Here is a 14,256-nt window from a genome sequence, read left to right on the forward strand (position 1 = left end):
CTGTGCTCAGCTACTTATTACAAGTCCAAAATCCACACAAAACAATTATGCCGAGGATAGATAGATATGACAAAAATCACGACTGGTCAAATATTTGTAACTTTAAAAAAGTAAAATAAAATAGATGTCAAATATTCTCCAGCAATGCCAATTTAAAGCAGCAGGACAACCTAATGGTTCCAGGGCATCACCACGTTACGGCGCAGCAGCACTGCGCTATCTACAGGTCCTTCTCAAAAAATTAGCATATTGTGATAAAGTTCATTATTTTCCATAATGTAATGATAAAAATTAAACTAATATATTTTAGATTCATTGCACACCAACTGAAATATTTGGTTTTATTGTTTTATACTGATTGTTTTGACAACGCTCATGAAACCAAATCCCTGTGTCAAAATTAGCATTCATGAAAAGGTTTCTGGATGAGCAGTTAACTCATTATCTGATCAATAAGTAACTCTAAACCTGCAAAGATTCCTGAGGCTTTTAAAACTCCAGCCCATCATGGGTCAGGACTGCTGACTGACTGCTGTCCCAGAGGTCATCATGACGCCCTCAAGCAAGAGGGTAAGACACAGAAGAATTTCTGACCAATAGGCTGTTCCGAGTATGTATCAAGGCTCCTCCAGTGGGAAGGAAAAAGTGTGAGCAAACGCTGCAAAGGGAGAGGTGACCGGCCTGAAGAAGATGGTGGGAAGGGTCCTGTTCAGACCTTGGGGGAAGCAGTGGATGAGTCTGGAGTAGAAATCCAGAGCACGTGCAGGAATGGGTACAGGTGCGCATTCCTCAGGTCAAGGTCAGCCACTTTTTGAACAGAAACAATGGCTGCAACCTGATATATAACGGACTGAATGTTTATTTTTAAGTATCTCGGGTTGGATTGTGGAGCGCAGGAGGTTACTGGAACAGGTGTGTTAGTGAGAGAGAGAGAGAAATGTGCGAGTGGTTTTGAGTTGATCATCTGTTTGGGTTTTACCTTTGCTGTGGCTCTTTACAGCCGCTGTAGTTTCTGAACGTTCAATAAACGACAAACTTGGACTAATTACCTCGTTCTTTGTGAGTATAAGTCATTTACAACAAACATTAAACACGGTAAATATGTTTCATAAAATATTTAACAAGCAAATGGCTTCTACCGTGATAATTGTGTAAAATTATAAATGAATTGTCTAATACAAAAAATAGTTTGGTGCCATCGAGCTCAGAATCTAAGAGGCTTTTCCTTTATCAAACAATTTTTTTGCCTCTTCTTTAGTGGAAATATTGATGTTGATGAGATTTTCTCCAAAATAACTTTTTTCAACTTTTATAGTGAAAATGAGGCTCTAACTTTCACAAATGACATTGAAATAAAATCCAGTCCAACATCTGATTTGAGGTGATTCCTCTGGAACCTGTTGGAGGAAAAATATCCCAACTTCAGAAGATGACTTTACTACAGAGCTCTGTGGTTCTCTGTCGTATGGGTCAGGGTGGGAGGCGCCATCGAGCTCTGGGCTCCATAACACCTCCAGCAGGGCCAGGCTGATGGCTCCATGCCGCATTGAAGGCTGCAAAGGATTCTGACCAGTATTGAGTGCTAACTGAACATTATTTGAGTTTGACTTTTTTGGTATTAAAACTTTTTTTATTGGTCGGATGAAATTGCTAATTTTTGAGACAGGTTTTGGGTTTTCATGGCTGTATGTCAAATCATCGTATTAAAACATAAAGACTGAAATTTTCAGTTGTGTGCAATGAATCTAAATATTGGTTGCATTTTATATTTGCTGCATGTTCACAATTGTGCAGGAAGAGATGTCTGAGTGGGACTGATAACGAGCCAGACTGCTGACATACTTTTGCATTTAAAACAAATGAAACCGGTGAATAATTTAATGTGCTTATTTAGCAGCAAAATTATTTCAAAGCAACAGAGACTGAAACCTCAGTAGCATTGTACTTATGGTCTGATGACTGATTGGCTTTTGGAATAGCAAGGGGGAAAAAATCATGCATTTTTTTCACTGAGCAAAATGATTCTGTATGGGCAAGTGTGGGTGAGCATTTGGTCCGACCTGTAATGGACATGGGTCGATGTATTTTTTTTCATCCAACAAACTGTGACATGTTTAGAAGAACATTGGTCAGTTCTATAATGGTGAATGCAAATCTATTTATCTTTAGGCAGATTGGTTCAGACCTGGATAGATAGAGTCGAAGCTTTTTTCAGATGTCAGACCGGTTTCTGATCCCAACCGACCGGAGCTGGCATGTGCGTAACTTGGGTGATGCTTGATCTGGACCTTAGATTTGGTCCGATTCAGTGCTGTAGGTTTATCTGTACCTCTTTCTGCATATAATCGAGAGGTGTCAGTCAGACTGTTGAGTTGGTGCAGCCTGTGTAATGTTCTGGGGGACCAGCGGACGGACAGGGCAGGCCCGTAAAGTGTGGAGGGGGGGCAATGCCCCTGGGTCCCCTGTTCGCACCTATGCTGCAACAATCTTGTCCATCTTCCATCTCCACAAACTGTGACCAAATCAGATTCACCTGGCATAACCTCCTTACTCAGTACCCACTTGAACAAAAGGCTTGCCTCTCCTCCTCTTGATATTCCTTCACCTTGATATTCTCCTTAAATTGCTCTCGCTCTATGCTTTATTGGACTCTATGTTATTAATTCGTATCGTTCCACGTTGTCTGTCTCGTTTCTTCCGTTTCGTGTCATCCACGTTCATGTTCCCAGTAAGTCAATCCTACCAGATCTCTTGTGTCTTCTGTGGTCCAGACCATATCTGCATTCATTGTATTGCCATTTCATATTATTCTAATAATCAGTCCATGAGCAGCAGCCCATCGCTCTCAGTCTCATGCAGCCACACAACCAGCATCAGCTCATCTGCGAGCTGCACTGCTTCCTCAAGAGTTCCAGATTGCAGTCTCCCTGTGATTTCCAGCCTCCTGAGTTCCACTGTGATCTCCTGTCAGAACACCTAAATGGGCCCTCCTCATCTCCAGAGGCCCTCTGTAGTTCCCTAGCACCTCTTCTGACAAGCTTAGGAGACTGGACATCACTGTGGAGCTCAGGAGACTAGAGGTCACTATGGAGCTTCCTCTTCTTAAAAACACCCAAGTTCCACAGCACCTCTACATGAGTTGTTTTCCCCAGCTCCTGAAAATCTCCTCAAGGACTCAGAGGGGGGACTGCAAAGCCCTTCAGACGAGGCTGGCTTCTAAACAGCAAGCTGCTCCAATGGCAGCCTCCAGAGACTCAGTCGTGCCGCAGTCCTGCGGGCCTCACGCACCTCTGCTGCTGCAGTCCTGTGGTCCCCAAATTCCTCTGGCATTGCTGTCCTGTGGGACCGAGGTTCCTGTGCTCATGCCCTCCTGAGTTTCAAATTCATCAAACTTCTGGGTCCCGCCAGGAACACAGTCAACCTCCAGATCTTTCTCATGGGTTTCATGGGCCAAAAGGCCGGCCTCCCGATCCTCTTCGTGGGTTGCTCTGTCACCACCGGCATCCACCAGAATCTTAGATTCACTTTCTTAGCTCTCCTTTGCCCCTTTCTGCCACTTTCTCTGCTCAGTCTGCCTTCTGCTCTCTCCCGTCAAAACTGCAACCCATTAGCTAATCAGCCCCCGGCTATTGGTGTGGATTCACCCTCAAAGTATTTAAACATCCTGCTCTCACTCCTTACTGAGTCCTCCCATAAATGCCCTAGTACAGTGGTCCCCAAACTACGGCCCGTGGGCCGTATCCGGCCCGCCTCCACATTTGGTCTGGCCCCCTGAACAATACCAAAGAGCATTTAGATTTTTTTTCATATACTGTATTTTCCGGACTATAAGCTGCTACTTTTTCCCTTAGCTTTGAACCATGTGGCTTAAAGCCCGGTGCGGCTTATATGAAGATTTTTCTTCAACCACCAGGGGCCTCTTCAGCAGGAAGTGAATCATTGGAAGTCAAAATTGGAAATAAAAGAAGAAAGCGCCCATTAAAACGGAATTGGGTTTTAATAGGGAATTGAAATTTGAGAAAGTTGTTGATCAGTTAAATAGCATTGAGGGGAAAAAGAAGATTTTTCGGTTTTTAAAAAGGTTTTGGCTCTAGTGGCCTTTATTTGATAGTTAATTGACAAGAAACTTGGTAATGGGGAAAGACATGCGGTAAAGGTCGCCAGGCCAGGAACCGAACCCGCAACAGCCACATCGAGGACTAAGGCCTCCATACATGGGCCGTGCTCAACCCATGCCCTTGTAGGTTTAAAAAAAAAACAAAAAACATTTTTCGTTTTTTAAAAAATAATACTGGGATCGTTATGAGGCATAGATATTAGGATCCAATAGATGGCAGTAGTGCAACAATAATGAATGCAATCTGCCATTGAAATGTAAAGAAGAAGAAGAAGCGGCCATTTTCATTTAGCACATGCTAGTTGCAACACGAAGGATCAGCACTTTTACTGTTACCGTTCAGAAAGTACCATAATCAGTTCAGTTAAATCTAAACTTGGCAACTTTTTCTTTTTCAACCGTAATAAATGTGATATTCAATTGACCTGTTGTGACTCAAATTTTGGGTGTCCTCCCCCCTCTGCTGCTGCTGCATCGTTGTGGAAAACCTGGAGCGGCAGAGAAATCTGTGGCTTATATGTGTATGTTTACTGTTTTTAAAAAAAAACTTTGGGGGTGAGGCTTATAGTCCAGAAAATATGGTATTTATTTCATAAAAAGTGTTATTTCCTGGATTTTTTTTCTGTGAAGAACCCAGAGGGGGTTATTTGATTGTGCTTTGTGGAAAACAATCATTTTTTACATTTAGGCACTCCTGCAATTGTCACACTTTTTCTGTTACAAACTGACTCTGGACCCCACCAGAGACGGGAAAAGTTACGTGGCCCTCAGGAAAAAGTTTGGGGACCCCTGACATAGTAGCACACCGAATGATAGAAAAAAAACTCCCTCCTGAGAGGAATGAGATGGTAATTTTGCTATTTAAGAAAATTAGCATTTTCACTTTTTTTCTGCTGCTTCTACTCATATTTCAGCAGGTTTACGTTATCTTACAAATGAATCAGCAACTTAACAGGGAAATTCTGCTTACTGCATTCATGTTACATACTGGAAACAAATATCCCAAGTTCTACATTGATCTATAAAGAAAATAAACAAATAAATAGAAAGACATCTTCCCATCAGGGAATCGAACCCCGGACCATTGTCCAAACATGTGTAGGTAGGCAGGATTAATCTGCCTTATAATGTGTGATTTATTTACAACCAGCGGTGGGAAGTAACGAAGTACTTAAGTACAATTTTCGTGTATCTGTACTTTACTTAAGTAGATTTAATAATGGGTACTTTCTACTTTTACTCCACTACATTTTACAGTAAGTATCTACGGAAGCGCATTGCTATCACGCAGGGAAAAAAAAAATTCGAGTGCTATCACGTTATAACGTGATACGTATCTTGTTAAAACGTGATTATGTATCTTGTTAAAACGTGATACGTATCTTGTATAAACGTGATAATTTTATGTCCAGGAAGTGGCGGTATTATGCTAGGCTTTTACAGTGGCTGACATGAATTGGTCAGGTTTCCCTTCATGTTTGGTCTACACGGATACGGATGCTGCTTTGCACTGTGGTTAAAACTATTAATAGCTACTCTGAGCAGGATCCTACACAGAACGGGGCTGCACAGAAGGAAACGTCAGTTTGGTTCTCTAGCTATGGCGGCGTTCCTGACTGACTGGATCGAAGCTGAAGTTGGCTTTCGATTGTAGCTTCTGATTCGGGAAATGGCTAAAGAGCGATTAGAACGGAGGCTCAGATGTATTTGCTGAACATTTTCTGTTCAGATTTATTTTTTTTAACAGTACACTTGCTGAACAACGGCAACGGCTGTTCGTAACCAAGCAACCGAAATCAACAGAAGGCTAGATAGTGGCAAAAGACAAAACTAGATCCTGTTAAGCATTCTTCAAAATAAAAGACTTCCTCTCAAGTTAAAATGCATCCCTGTAAACCACAACAGCCAAACAAAAAGGCTGGTGCTCTAGGACAAAAAATGAAAGAAAACAGAAAGCTAAAATAATAGCAAATATTGTAAATGTGATAGTTCATTTATAATGCATTCCAGATACAAAAAGGTTTTTAAATCTCTCATGTTTGAAGTTTCACAATTCAGATAAAGGTTTCACAAATCACAAACTAGGTTTGAAATATTCTGCCACTGGCATAGAATAATCTACTCCAGATTTGAAGTGTCGATGTATGTTTGTTTTTAAAGCATATCAGGTGATTTCTTAACACTTGCATGTTAAATCTAATTCCATGATTAGTTACTTATTTACAGGGCTGCACAGTGGTGTAGTTGGTAGAGCTGCTGCCTTGCAGCAAGAAGGTTCTGGGTTCAGTTCCTGGCACGGGTCTTTCTGTATGGAGTCTCCATGTTCTCCCTGTGCATGCGTGGGTTTTCTCCAGGTACTCCGGTTTCCTCCCACAGTCCAAAAACATGACTGTCAGGTTAAATGGCCTCTCCAAATTGTCCCTAGGTGTGTGTGTGTGTGTGTGTGTGTGTGTGTGTGTGTGTGTGTGTGTGTATATCTCTTTGTTGCCCTGCGACAGACTGGCGACCTGTCCCGGGTGTACCTCGTCTCTCGCCCAGAATGTCAGCTGGAGATAGGCACCAACACCCCTCCCGAGCCCACTAACATACAAGGGTGTAAAGAAAATGGACGGAGTTACTTAATTACAGTCATATGTTAAGTATAATTTAAATGCTTATTATTATTTACTGAATGTAACTTGATTGTACATAATTACAAAAAGGTGATGTGAAAAATAATTAAATTCAAAGCTTTATTTATGATTTATTTTGACAAAAAGGGAAGAGAGAGGAAGTCTTTTATTTTGAAGTATGCTTAACAGGATCTAATTTTTTGTCTTTTGCCACTATCTAGCCTTCTGTTTATTTTGGTTGCTTGGTTACGAACAGCCTATTGTACCTATTGCACCTATTGTACTGTTCAATAAAAATGTTTTACAGAAAATGTTCAGCAAATACATCTGAGCCTCCGTTCTAATCGCTCTTTAGCCATTTCCCGAATCAGAAGCTACAATCGAAAGCCAACTTCAGCTTCGATCCAGACAGTCAGGAACGCCGCCACAGCTAGAGAACCAAACTGACGTTTCCTTCTGTGCAGCCCCGTTCTGTGCAGGATCCTGCTCAGAGTAGCTATTAATGGTTTTAACCACAGCATCCATATCCGTGTAGACCAAACATGAAGGGAAACCTGACCAATTCATGTCAGCCACTGTACTAGCCTAGCATAATACCGCCACTTCCTGGACATAGAATTATCACGTTTTAACAAGATACGTATCACGTTATAACGTGATAGCGCTCAATTTTTTTTTTCCTGCGTGATAGCAATGCGCTTCAGTAAGTATCTGTACTTTCTACTTCACTACATTTCTACAAAACTGTCGCGTTACTCGTTACATCCAAGTCACGTTGTGTTTTTTTTCCGTTAAAATGTGAAGTTCAGGGTCTTAAGGTGGCGCCGTAAAATCCCAGCAATAACGTGACTTAGTGTCTGTTGTCACCCATCGGCTCCACCTTTACTCGCACGCGGAGCTCCAGACATGCGCAGTGGTTTCCTCTAATCGTCAGTAATATAATAGCGCTGCATAAATCATAAGATATGGCGACACGTAAAATCAGCAGCGCTTCGCTTTCACAGATGGTGGGACTTCGTCCAATTTTTAACGTCACCTTGAAGGAAACCTTAAAGAAAGGTAAGCTCTGTGGACGTGATGCTAGCAAAGCTAGCTGTACTGAGACACATGTTGCATCTGCGATGCAGTTGTCACTCATGCGGCTGAATTACTGTGTGGAGGTGTTGACTGAGGTGTCGCAGATATGGGACAACGCTGTGACCAAAGTGCAATATAGTAATATGACATTCATGGACGATCCGATTCTTCTGGACGGATCTTGACCAAGTCCTATAGTACTGAAGCCTCACTGAGAGCCGTTCTTTGTTCTTGTAATGCTCTGCGTACACTGCAGTAGCTATTTTATTTAATTAAAATATCTTTATATTTAATTGGCGAATAAATAAAACAAGAACATAAGAACACAGAGCATGATCATTGCTCTTTGTTTTCGTCACCTGTCATGGTGGCAGACGTTGCAGCAGGAGGGAGGATGAGAACAGTCACGGTGGACAGTGTTCATAGTTGAGCGTTGTTAATTGCTATGTTTAATGGTGCAGACAATTATTATTTCTGACATTGGCAATATGGGCAACTGCCCAGAGCGTTATTTTTTTAGGGATGGCAGGAGACCTCTGTGTATTGTGGCACAGAGATGAAAGCAAAACAGAATGAAGAAGAGTTTGAATTGTCACTGGTTAAATTTATTTCAGCTCTAAGTATTTAATATCTAGGTGTTTTTATGGGAAAGTGAATCTTTCAGATCAATTTGAGAAGCATTTTGATAGGTGCACTTAATTATTGTCATGTAGCGGGGTGCTGGTTTTGATTTGGTCTTGGGTTCAGTGGTCTAGACTACAACTCTGCTACGTGGCTCCTTGGTTCCATGTCCTCCTCTGCCAGTTGGATTTCTTTCAAAATAAATGTGTGGCAAAAAAAGTGAAGTTTATGTTATGTTAGGACAAGAGACAAGATGTTTCCATCCCTGAAATTATGATGCATAGAATCACATATCTTAGACTAAACTATGTTACAGAGTAAACATAATAAAAACATGCTTTATCTGTGGCATTGATCATTAAAATGGCACATTACTGATGTATTAAAATTAAATACGATTGGTTCACTTTATGATATTGTATTAGGGATTAGGTAATGCATTCAGCAAGTACTTTTACTTTTAATACTTAAGTATTTTTAAAAGCCAGTACTTTTTTTTACTTTTACTTAATAAGTAAAATGTTAATGTGGTACTTTTACTTTTACTTGAGTACATTTTTGTCTGTGTATTTTTTGAGTACTTTCTCCACCACTGATTACAACTGACCTTTATCTAGAAGTCTATAAATATACTTACTCTAAAACTAAAAGCTTCTTTAGTTGCTCAAACATTTGCTGGGGAGATGTGCAGCTTACTGGCTTCTACAGGCTTATAGGCTTACATTATTATACTACATGTAAAGAATATACATACTGTAACAATTGAGAATTTTATCATTTTAACACAGCAAAACTACAAGAAAAGAAATATTAGCTGAAAGACAAAAGTTATTTGCATCCTTGCGGCTGACCTTGCATCGGAAGCTGAGAATTGTTTAGCTAAACCGTCCTAAACCGTTTCCCTAGGGACGTGGTATAGGGGGAAAATGATGACAATTCCAAGGGTCTTTGACCACAGGGACCCCCCACCCCCACAAATTTTGTATTATTTTGTTTCACAACAAAGAAAAAAATGATGCCCTGTCAATTACTGTTATTGTGTTTTTTAAAATTGTTTTTAGCAGTAAAAAATAAAATCTTACCCCTCCCAGACCAAAAAGCACACATCCATATTAACACTGAACTCCCCCCTGTATCTGTGTTAAATGGCTCGTTCCTGCTTAGCGTATTTGACGGTGACGTTTTCAGCAGCAGTCAATATAAGACATGAACGACTGTGGTAGTAGTTGCCTAGAAAAATAATAGTCAAGTTTTCAAAAAAAAAAAAAAAAGAGATAATAGAAAAAGACAACAGTGTATATTTATAACCCAGTTTTTCTCTAAGAGGGGTGAGTAGACTGTGTGCGATTATCAACCATTTAGCATAGTTAGCTTAGCTACAGACTACTGTTTCTCTCCATAGCATTTAATGAATTAAGGAAAAGAAATACCAAGATATATTTAACTTGTCCCTGTACCTTTTACCACACTTGACAACAGGTGAGTCAGTCAGCAGCAGCTCTAGCCACAATATCAACATAAACCCCTTACCCCCGTCCCAGGGTGAAAATGGTCAGCAACACTATATCCAATGACAACTTAGGGAATTCTTAGGATTTCGCTGTCTTTGCTCTTTTTACAATTACACAATAAAAACTATATATTTGTTGCTGACAGAAATTCAAACAATGTTTATAAAATGATTTAAAAAAACAGCCTTCTTGTCTGGACTGCAGCCAGTCCACACAGTTTTCCTTGGCTTGTATTTAAATTACAGATATATATTGCCATGTCCCTCCTGACCCATCCTGAAATTAAAGCTGCAGCATGTAACTTTTTATTCAAAATATATATAAATATATTTTTACATATTTGTTAAAATTGTCATTGTGTTGTGACAATGTGGCATGAGATAATTTGTGAAAAACTATTTCCTCTGCCTTCTCCCAGTGCTATCTAGAAACAACCAATCAGAGGCAGGAGGCGGGTTTTAGCGTTGTCAATCACAAACTCAATCCTTCACTCTGTGCTATGCTGCAACTAGCATAGCACAGAGCTATGCAGATTCAAACTGTGAATGCTCAGTTTAGTTAACATAGCTACCAATGACGGCAAATAAACAGTTTTCTTGTGTTAATAAGTTAGCACATTTAGCAGTGAGTGAATGAAGTTGATTAACAACACTGAAACCCTCCTCCTGGTTCTGATTGGTTGTTTTTGGTCAGAACAGCGCATTACTTTAGCTAGCAACAATAGTTCAAGGAGGAAGTGGAGGAGATTGATTTTTTTCACAGATTATCTGTCTCATAGCAAACTGTCACGACATGGTGACAGCTTTAACAAATATGGAGAAAACATTTTTTATTAAAGTTCCATACTGCAGCTTGAATAAAATGCAACTACATGGCATTTTTTTGGAGAAGTCTGGATTGTTTTATGTATATTTTGCACGTTGTCTGTGACTGTTGCAAGGGTGGGGCAATCAAATTTTTTGTCATGGGGCCCAAGATTCCTGGCAGCACCCCTGCCCTCTGGATCAAGTTAAAGCTAAGGTATTGTGCTGCTAATAGAGTAATGACTCCTACTAGCAACATATTATCATACATTTAATCATAATTAAAAATAAACTAAATAATTATAAGGGAGTCACAATTAGTGAATCCTTGTAGCTGATTGGTTGTATAATTTAGACCAAACAATAATGCTACGGTGTTTAATCCTGTATTCAGATTTCTTCTATTTTCTATCACTGCAATTTCAAACAATTCCCATAATTTGCCTGCCAAGTGACATTTATTAACATTTATTAACTCTGGGCTGGGAATTGAACCTGGACCCACAGAGACACAACCATTCCAGAGTCTTTGGTGCTTTGTTTCTTTATTACATGAAACAAAGCACCAATATAAATTCGTTCAGTATAAATTTGTTTATACATTTTTCATAGAGGTATGTGTTTTTTCCATGTGTGGGTGAGGAGTAATTGTTTGTTTTTAATTTTTGCATAACTGGCATTATTCTAAATATTTATTTATTGGAATATAAACACTAAAAATATGAAAGGTTGGGTTAAGTAACATAAGCTTCTGCCAGAACTGGGACTCAAACTCAGGAACTGCTGGCATGTCCTGTTTTGTATGGTGTCAGCATGTTACACCAATTCAAGGCTGAACCACCAACGCACACATGACAATTACATATGACCTCATCAATACATTCCGGAATCAGATCCTGTCTTAGGGGTTGGGGGAGGGGTTGATGTCTTCAGCCAACCTTTGTAGAAGTGTTCCAAACAGATCTCTAATGTCCTCTTACTCCAGACTGCACTATATGCTATTTGAAGACATTTCGCACTGGTGGAACAGTCACAACAATTCAGTGAGAACACATGTGTACTGCACATAATGCTTCTACAATGCAGCAGTCTCTGTGGCGCAATCGGTTAGCGCGTTCGGCTGTTAACCGAAAGGTTGGTGGTTCGAGCCCACCCAGGGACGCTTGATTTTTTTTTTTTTTTTTTTATATATATAATTTATAACTGCCCTTGAAGCCGTGATGCCACATGATTATAAAGAAAATGTGCTATTCGATTTTAGTTCAAACATGCCATGTCAGTTTTGATGAAGCAAAATGTAAACCCAAAACTATATATATATCCCTATTCAATTCAAAAGACAAAACCTTACTCAGGGTTGGCAAAAAGTTGGGTTCTCTGGCAACAATGACAGAAAGGAGAACATTGCAGAATCTCCTGGCTATCGTGGATAATGACAGCCACCGCTTGCACACTTTCTTCATCATTCAGGAAAGTCTGTTGAGTGGGAGGCTGCTTGTTCCAAAGTACAGGACCAATAGCGTGAGGAACTCCCCTTGTGTAATTAAGCTATTGCCACTGATCCTAAATGTGAAATCACAGACCTGACACCAAACCAAAGACCAGACCCTAAAAAGGTGTTACCGAACTGAAGACTGGAAGAAACACACAGCATGTCAACTACTTACCAGATCACACCATCCAACCAGATATACGTTATTTATTGTTTCATTTATGAAGCCGAAAGTGGCAGCAGCCCAAACACCAGCTTCTTAAGAAAAGTCTTACCTCTTCCTCCGTTCTGTCTTCACATCTTCAAATCTTGTGATTTCTACATCCCCATCAACTTAAATTATATTGATCTTCAAAGAAAAAAGGCAGAAATAATAATAAAACTAAAAAATAACACTCCCCGTCGGGGAATCGAACCCCGGTCTCCCGCGTGACAGGCGGGGATACTTACCACTATACTAACAAGGAGAGTACATGTGAGAGACGGCTAAGAAGCATAGAAAAACAAAATCTGTTGTATGAGGCATTGCTATGTCTTCAACTTTTTGATATGTGAACAATCTCACCATTATGTATTGAAGTTTACAGCAGACTATACTTATTCTTATTCTAATACAGTGTTTCTCAACCTTTTTGGGCCAGCGCCCCCCCAGCCCTTAACCAGGTCCCTCACCGCCCCCACCAAAGAATTTACAGGCTACTTTGCACTGACTATTATTTTATCATTAATATTACTATCACTATTGTAGATGTTTTGATTTTTATGCTTGTTTCTGTATTTATCATCAAAAATAATTTCCCAGAGAACAAAAAAGCCATAGGAATAGAAATTATTTTCACAGGCGTCTAAGAAAAATTTAATGAACATTCAAGATATAATCTGTAGGCCTAACAGCAGCCAGTCAGAGTGGAAAAAATATTCTTATTTTGAGCCATTTTCTAGTTGTTAAATCTTCCACAAAATGACCAGATAAAAGATGAACAACATGCCAGTTTAAACTTTGAACTATTTGCAAAAAGACTGAGCTCTGCAGCATTAAAACATGGATAGAACTGTAACTACATTAATCATAACTCTTCTTCTCTTCAGTGTTTGTCAGTTTCTGGTGGTGCAGCTCTGTGCTGCCTTCAGGAGAATGGGACATCAGAGTATCATCCATAAAACTTCACCCACATGGCATTTATTGTTCAAACCAGAGCTTTCAGTGGAAAAACTAAAGTTCCAGATCCTTTTAATACCATACAAATATGAGACAGAAACATGGATTATATCTTTATATAGACATGTCTATTGATTATAGATTAATAGTTTTACTGGACAGAAATGACAAAGAACAAATCTGGTTCTTAATCAAATCCTAATGAGTCAAATTCAAAGTGTCATGGAGTCATCAGCCTCATGACATTAACACTGACATGAAAAATAATATTGAAGAAATAAAAATATCAAATCTAATTAAAAACATAAATAAGTGATCAGTTCTTTACTGTTATGGTCTGTAAGATATATTTATTCTCAGTACTAGATGTGGTCTCAACAAACCCATGACACTTCAACAATATTATTTTACCTTTTATCTGGAAATAGTGTCTGTTTATTCTTGCCATACAGTCTCTGTATTAATTATTGCTCTAAAGGTCTTGCCATACCAGTTTATTCCTCTGTATTTACTTTAGTTTCTTAGTTTATTCTTGCATTTTGTTCTTCATTCATTTCCATTTAGTTTCATTTGATTAGTTTTATCCTCAGTTGGTTTATTGCTATGTCCACTTTAGTTTCTTTCCTGTTGCTACATTTATTTGATCAATAATTGACCATCAGCAATCTTCACTCATCACCTGCTGCTCCGTCTAATCGTCATGTTTCACATCATGTGTTGATTTTTCACTGTTCAGCATCAGATTCTCTGTTTTTATGCCATAATTCACATCTAGTTCGTCGCTCCGTTTTATGTCCCGTTTCTCCTGTTTCAGAGTTTTGCTCAATGTGCTCGTCGTGTTTTTAAGCCCCTAAGGTGCAGGGC

At 39.5% G+C, this 14,256-nt stretch overlaps 2 non-coding genes across 2 annotated transcripts; one reads left to right on the plus strand and one right to left on the minus strand.

Moving 5' to 3' along the window:
- Nucleotides 1-11,829: 11,829 nt before the first annotated feature.
- Nucleotides 11,830-11,903, plus strand: trnan-guu (transfer RNA asparagine (anticodon GUU)). The gene has a single exon. It is a non-coding gene; the product is annotated as a tRNA-Asn (tRNA).
- Nucleotides 11,904-12,628: 725 nt separating this feature from the next.
- On the minus strand, nucleotides 12,629-12,700 carry trnad-guc (transfer RNA aspartic acid (anticodon GUC)). Its single transcript has one exon. It is a non-coding gene; the product is annotated as a tRNA-Asp (tRNA).
- Nucleotides 12,701-14,256: the final 1,556 nt, after the last annotated feature.

This window comes from Poecilia reticulata, chromosome 17 (genome assembly GCF_904066995.2).
Source record: "Poecilia reticulata chromosome 17, P_reticulata-male-v2, whole genome shotgun sequence".
Lineage (NCBI taxonomy): Eukaryota > Metazoa > Chordata > Actinopteri > Cyprinodontiformes > Poeciliidae > Poecilia > Poecilia reticulata.